The sequence below is a fragment of the Perognathus longimembris genome, chromosome 2 (genome assembly GCF_023159225.1).
Source record: "Perognathus longimembris pacificus isolate PPM17 chromosome 2, ASM2315922v1, whole genome shotgun sequence".
In the NCBI taxonomy this organism is placed as follows: Eukaryota; Metazoa; Chordata; class Mammalia; order Rodentia; family Heteromyidae; genus Perognathus; species Perognathus longimembris.
Genome location: NC_063162.1, coordinates 46629636 through 46637387, shown reverse-complemented (window position 1 = coordinate 46637387; position 7752 = coordinate 46629636). Strand labels below are relative to the sequence as shown.

At 47.5% G+C, this 7752-nt stretch overlaps 1 pseudogene; it reads right to left on the bottom strand.

Moving 5' to 3' along the window:
• Positions 1–3043: 3043 nt before the first annotated feature.
• Positions 3044–4519, bottom strand: LOC125346426 (annotated as a pseudogene).
• Positions 4520–7752: the final 3233 nt, after the last annotated feature.

The following is a 7752-nucleotide window of genomic DNA, read 5'->3' as shown; positions in this document are numbered from 1 at the left end:
AGGACACAGGACACGCAGAATGCACAGACATGTGGCATGGTGTGGTGTAATGGCACCTGAGCTGGCTTGATCTGAAATCGGGTCAGGTCAGGGGGCAGGGCCACAGGAAGCTCCCAGTCCCAGGCACTTGACTGACAGGTTCAGTAACCTATAGGCAAAGTGCTCACCTCTGTCTCTAGGGATTCAGGAACACTCATCACCTGGGGAAGGGACTTCCCTTCCTCTAGGAATTCAGGCACACCCATCAAGACAAGATGCCAGATAGTACAACTCACCATGTGGCCAGTGATGTGCTGGCCAGATCTGATCTCCACACTACAATTCCTCAGAACTACACATAAAGAGAAAAAGCCAGAATTGGTGCTGTGGCTCAAGTGGTAGAGTGATAGCCTTGAGCAAAAGAAGCTCAGGGACAGTGCTCAGGCCCCTGAGTTCAAGCCTCAGGACTGGGGGGAAAATGATACAGTGAAAATGTCTCTTTTGGGTTCTGGCAAAAGAAATTCCAGCCATCAGTTTGACTTAGGTTCAGGCAGCTTTTTCACCCAGCAGGAGTCACCCCCTAGAAGGTGTGGTCCTGGCCCATCTACTTCCAGCTGTGGAGCTGGAGTGCTGGATAAAGTGGACAGTGAGCCTCCCATCAGCTCCACATGAGGATGGGGTCATTCCCACATCTGGGGGCTGGACTTTCAGCATATGACACAGGCCAGGCAGCTTGGGACATAAGAGGAATAGGCAGCCTAAGTCAGGCCACCCCCAGAACTAAAAGATGGGGCCCCGGCTGGTCTACAGACCACAGCCCTTTCTGTGGTCATTCTATGAAAGCTTCTCACAGTGACACTCCTGGAGCCAAGAGGCTCCTTGGCCTTAAGCAGCTTGGCCCTGTGGTGGGCCTAAGCCAGACTTTCAGTGTTGAATTCCACCCACAGCAAAGGCATGCTGTGGCAGGGGCAGCAGAATTGCAACCTGGCGAGTTTGTTGTTTTGCCATCACATTGAAGCCTCTCAACAACCCCAGGATATAGCATTAGCCTTGTTTGAGAAAAAACAAAAAAAACCCACAAAGATTCAGAAAAGTTAAGCAACTTGCCTTAACTTACCCAGCCAGTGAATATGGGAATACTAATTCAACTCTAAGCATGTGGCAATGAACCACGCTGCACCAAAGTAGGTTGTAGAAAGACCTGGCACGTGGCTCTCTACAGGCTGTGGGAGTTGTGCCCATGCCACAGGGGATATACCTGTGCCATCTGCAGAAGTGGGATGGAATCAAAAGGAACCTGGTGAGATTCTCAAGTTTCCCTCTGGAGCTCAACACCAATCCATGGGGGTATAACGGAGCAAAGACCCACCCACTGCTCAGGAGATTTGGGGACCTAAGCATCACTTGGCCCTGATGATGCTGGACTCCTGGCTCTGTAACATTGTGGCCCTAGGGATGTCACTGCTAGGTGTGGTGTTCCTGCTTTGCTCATAGTTTGTGTAGCAGGCCTGGTACCTGTACATTCAAAAAAGTACATGTGTGGAAAAGAGGAAACTGTGACTGACTACTCCATCACCCCTCTATCACCCTGGGTCTTGGTTAGCAATTGTTAAAGTGAAGGGACTGCAAGGTAGCGCTGGATATGATTTCATTTTAGTGGAAGAAACTGGTTTGCAAATCAAGCTTGAAGAAGGAAGAGCAACAAGAACTGAGTGGAGGCCTTGGTTCCCAGATGTCCTGCCAGAGCACTGAGGTGGGGACACAGGGGTTGGAGACTCAAGTCTTGTGTACAGACCCTCCGATATGGCTGCAGGGTGTCTTCTGGGACTTCAGTCTCAAGGATCCCTTCCTGGATTCAAAGATCTCCCCTGGGGACAGCTAGTTTTCAGAGCATGGGCTCAAAGAGGACTGAAAGGGAGAAGATAAGAGAGAAGCAACCAACCACCCCTTGAGGAAGGGCCACAAGGAATAATGGAGGTTGAGGGGCAGGCCAGGGGATAAAGTAAGCCAGGCTAGGAAGATTCTTGTTATTTAAACTGATTTTATGTCTCACCTCTCCTAAGCTTTCCTCCAGCTTTACATACCAACCTGATCATAGCAATGTGCAAATGACCTGAACTAGGGTCCAGGTCCTAGCCTAATTTGGGTGAACAGGTGCATGAGCCCTTATGAGGCCCAGAGAAGCAGCAGCAGGTGTCCAGGTCACACAACAAAACTGGGGCCTGAATTGAAAAGAGGACTCTCCTCTTAACCTTCTCCCCCATCCTACTCCTGTAGTTCCCAGAGCCCCACCCAGAGCCCGCCCATCCCTTGAAGCCTGTCAGCCCATTGCATCTTTCCAGACAGGCCACACCTGGGAGAGCTGCTCCATAGGCTCTTTCTCTCCCCCAACACTCACACAAGGCCTGGCCCCTCCTGCAATATTCATCCAGTTCTTATCAATGTTTTATCTGTTTTCTATTCCACATTACCCCTGCTACTGACTTCTTGGGGTTTGAGATCGGGAGCATGAAAAATAGATGGGTTTACTCCACCTGCGTTGGTGCTTTTGTTCAGGTTTGGGACTTAACAGGAAGTGTCTCGTTCAAATGTTCTTCCAATCATCCAATTCTCTGCCCCTCTCAACACCGCCTGCTAGGCTCAGTAAAGGAGCTATGATGCATCTTTCTTCTACATAGGGCTTTCATATATTCCAAGCATAATTTAGCATCATCTGTGTATTCTTCCACAGACAAGAGCCTTGCTTGACCACTGGGGCTTAGAGAAGCTAACCTACTTGTGCAGAGGCCACATATGAAAAGCTCAATGTTAGCCAGGTGCTTATGGCTCACACCTGTAATGCTATCTACTCAGGAAAGTGAGATCTGAGGATCAAGGTTCAGAGTCAGCCCAGGTAGGAAAATCCATGACTATTATCTCCAACTAACCACCAGAAAACCGGAAGTGGTACTGTATCTCCAAGTGGTAGAGAGCTTGCTTTGAACTGAAGAGCTTAGGGATAATGCTCAGGCCAAGAATTCAAGCTCCAGGACAGAAAAAAAAAAAGTCAGTGTTTTTTTTTTTCAAGTATTTTAAGGTATGTTTATTTTCATGATATATTTTATGTCAAGCACTTGAATCAAAATTCAATCTCCGGATTTAATATATATCCTTTATAATTACATCTAATCATTATCTGAAAATACACACTGAACTAAGTCAGCTAGTTAAACTGTAAACTATAAACCTTAGGAGCAGGGTCATGCATGATCAGTTCAGTCACGATGCCACCATGTTTTAGTCTGGATTCACATTTATTTCCATCACATAGACATCCATTTGGAGTTAGCTCAGACAGCAGAGCCTAACAACATAAAGGTATGTTGTCTTAGAGGAAATTCAGTTTACTACAAAAAACTTCAGGAAGAAAAATCAGGACTCTTGATCAGAAGCATTCGGTGCTTGTGTTACGCTGGTGCAGCAAAGGTCTGGAAGGTAAGGAGGAAGCGTTTCCTTTGCCCACTGAAGACATAATCAATAACGACATTGCCAATAAAGGATTACCTGGACACAGTTTTAGCCAGTGTTACAAAAAGAAAACATTAAGAGTAGTATCACTCCAGGAAATGGAAACAAGAGTTTTCTTTGTTAAAAAAAATAGAGTAATATCTATAAATACAAGCATGATTGGGTTTTTTCCTTCTATAAATAATCCTTGAAATGCTAAAAGGGCGCCAGCTGAGGTTCTTTTCTGTAGTGAAGCTTCAGGTGCACACAGATCATCTACTGAAGGACCTTCTGGAAGTATTCTTTGGAAGCTGTCGGACTTGGCTTGATTGTAGGAGAATCTGGTGTCCAGTTTGCTGGGCAGACTTCTCCATGGGCTTCCACAAACTGGAATGCTTTCACCAAGCGGAGGGTCTCTTCCACACTCCGGCCAACTGGCAGGTCATTGACACTCAGATGCTTGATGACTCCATTGGGGTCAATTATGAAGAGACCTCTGAGTGCCAGACCAGGACCTTCTAACAGCACACCGTAGTCCCGGGAAATCTGTTTGGTTAAATCCGACAAGAGTGTGATATTCATGTGGCCCAAGCCTCCATTCTTCCTTGGTGTATTGATCCAGGCAAGATGGCTAAAGTGGGAATCCACCGAAACTGCGATGACCTCACAGTTCACGTCATGAAACTCATTGGCTTTGTCACTAAAAGCAACAATTTCTGTAGGACACACAAAGGTGAAATCCAAAGGATAGAAGAAAAGCACCAAGTATTTCCCCTTAAAGTCATCCAGGCTAAGCTCTTTGAACTCTCCATTGACAACAGCTGTGCCTTTAAAGTAAGGTGCATGTTGGTTGGGTAACAGCAGGAGCGTAAGATGAGGAACTAGTACTAAAGGCGAATTTTGCTTGAGTAGAGCCAGACCACAATGTGTTTGTCAAGCAAGTTCTTCTAGAAGCAACATGCCTAAGGGCTGCAGAGGCAGAAGTGCCCCGAGAGATGGTCCTTGCATGTCGGGTAACCGAGGCCCCGAGCAACCTCCCGGCAGCCGCCGCCATCTTCAAGCGCATGCGGGAACCGCGGGGCGGGGCCGAAAGTCAGTGTTTCGAAGGAGCAGTTGTTGGCTCTGACATCTCCTAGCTCAGGTGATCTGTATTCTCCATCTCTACCACTGCCTAAAGTTGTATTCTCTTGCAAAATGGGTTCTGAGGCTGCAGCCATCTTCTTTTACATCACAGGACAAAAGTAAAGTATAGACAGGGTGCCCGAGGCTCACTCCTGTAATCCTAGCTACTCAAGGAGGCTGAGATCTGAGGATTATGGTTCAAAGCCAGCCCAGACAAGGAAACCTATGGGATTCTTATTTCCAGTTAACTGGAGGTGGAGATGTGGCTCAGGTGGTAGAGTGCTAACCTTGAGCAAAAAAGCTCAGGGACAGCACTCAGGCCCTGAGTTCAAGCCTCTCAACAGACACAAAAATAAATAATTAAAAATAATGAAGTCTAGGAGTCAAAGAAACAGAAGGAGGAGGCAGAGACTGTAGTTGTTACCAACTTTTTTTATATCATGCCTCTCTGAGACCTTCCGTAGTTCCTCATTGCCCCTAAAGAAGAGCCACATACTTCAGTTTTATAAAGAAGGTCCTTTGCAAGTCGGGTTCACCCAGATTCCCATCCTGTCTCTCACTACTTCCCCTCCAGCACTTTCATGGGATGCTCTGCTTCCCAGGACCCCCTACTGAAGTTGCTGATGAAATCTGTTTCCTTTCTGAACTGCACCACCATTTCTCCAGCATCTAAGGATTCTGCAGACAACTTCCTGCTGCCTGAGTCCCCTCCCAGAGATTCTGCTTACCTGCTTGGGATGTGTCTGTGTCCTCTCCCTTGCCATGCTGAGCAAACTATCAAATTGGTAAAAAAAAAAAAAACAACAGAAACAGTGGGGCTCTCTGAGGCTCCCAGTCTGCCTCAGAGAGAGAACCTGGGGTGTCAGAGATAGATGTTTTCAAAGGTTGATTTTGCGTCCAATATAAGCATCACTTCTGTCTCTGAGAGCTGGTGTGTGGTCTCCCAAGGCTGGGTGGACCACCTGCCTCATAGTGGCTGCAGTAGCCTGCCCTACTGGCTGCTTTCCTTCTCTTCAGTCCAGGCTGCCTCCAGTCCCAGGAAGCACCCATATGGCCCTCCCATTGCCAGCACTGCCCCAGAGGCTGTGAAGTTTATCTAGCCCCAAATTATAATGGGTCCACAGTCAGTCCTGTTGTATTGCATGAAGGGGAGTTTACAGTTTCAAGATAACCAGGAGAAAGGATTTTTGAGAGTTCTTACCAAAAGGAATGGTACATTTATCTCAAGTAATAGATATGCTAAATATTTGAATTTGTTTGTTTATATATATAGCATCAAATATAATATATAGTATAATCTATATGTATACTGTATAAAATGTATCAAACTGCCTTCTGTATCTAATAAATAGGTATAATTATCAATCAAAAACAAAATCAAGCTGGATTCTGGTAGCTCACACCTGTAATCCTAGTTACTTAGGAGTCTGAGATCTGGGGATCACAATTTGAATTAAGCCCAGGCAGGAAAATTTGTGAGACTTCTATGTCTAATTAACCACTAAAAAGCTGGAAGTGGAGCTATGACTCAAGTAGTAGAGCTCTACAGTAAAAAAGCTCAGGAACAGTTCCAGGCCCTGAGTTCAAGCCCAGGATGGACACACACACACACACACACACACACACACACACACCCCACTACCACCACCACCACAATCATACTGCCATCACCCCCACCAGCAACTAAAACTACAACTACAAAAATAAGGAAACATTAAGAAACTCAGAAAATCAAGTGAACCATTCTTATGTATTCCCCAAATCCTGAATCCATTCCATCCATACAGGTCTTGGCTGATGGCCCTCCCCTGGCCTCTTAGCTCAGGAGACTTGAAAACAGAGGGTCCCAATGTGGGGGCTGTAGACTTGTAACACTAGTGCCACCTGGGAGCCAACCACGTCTGGAGACAAATTCTCCTATTGTAGTCCAGGCCAAATGAATCCAGGACTCTGGGGGTGGGGCCCAGCTAGTGGGTTTTAACAAGCTCACCAAGTGACTCTAATACAGGCTGCAGGGTTGAGAACAGCTGATCTAGAGGAAGGAGCCCAACCAGGTCTATAAAAACCTCCCAGCAGCGCCTCGATTTGGCTGCCTACTGCCAGCCCGTCAGGGGCTTTGCTCTATCCAACCTGTCATTTTCTAAGCTAAAGCAGGTCTCCAGTAGAAGCTGAAGTTATCTTTTTCTATCTGTGCCAGTGGGTCTCTTGGGCTTCTTTCTGTGGTCTGGGGGAAGTGATAGGACTGGGAAGAAGACCTACCCCACTGGGTCTGGAGGGGACTCCTAGCTTTTAGGGACACCACGAAAATCTGAATGCTGATAAGTGGGGCCTGTTTCCTCCACAGGGACTGGGCCTGTCTCTCCAGGAGAAAGAACTTCTCTAGGCAGGGAGAAGACAAGGGGCTTGAAGACCAGTTGTGCCTCTTGTGCTAGGGAATGCTCAGCCTGGCTTAAGCATGGAGTTATGGGCACAGGCCTGAAGCAGGGAGGAGGGTGATTCTGGCAGTCCTCAGCCAAGCCGCCACTAAAGGAGAAAGTGAGGTGTGTGTGTGTGGGGGGGGGGGGGGGTGGGGTCAAGATATCTCCAGAATGTGAGGTGTAGAGTAGGCTTCTAATTAAGTGTGAAGAGAAGGGAGAAGGAAGCTGGAATTGGAGCAGCTTCTGATCTGGAGGGAGGCTAATGTTGGCCTCTGGGTTGGCTGAAAGGGAGCCCAGGAGAGGCTGTCACCACTGGTTCTGTGCAGACCCGACAGGGGAAATGGGACTTTCTGACACTACCTGGTCTGCATGGTGGGCTTTGGAGGTTGGGAGGTTGGATGAGAGAGTTTTGGCCTCGGTTACTGAAGGGTGGTCCTTGAGCCCTCTGTCTAGCTCCCAAGAAAGGTGAATGCTATGCCAGTCACTGAGGCATTGTCAAAGGGTGGACCCCAGAAAAGGCCTCTCCCAGCCCATGCTTGTGTACTTTGGGCCTGGAACCAAGGCTTTGTTTGTTCTATAGGGCTGGGCTTTGAAAAGGACTTCAGAGCTGGAAAACAAGAGCCTTGACTAATCAGGGAGATGGCTGTCAGGTGCTAGGAAATAATCTTGTTTGCTTCTGAACTTAGCCATTTAGCTCTGGTGTTGGGAGTCTGCCTGGGAGTCCAAGGCTTGAGTGTAGACAACCTGA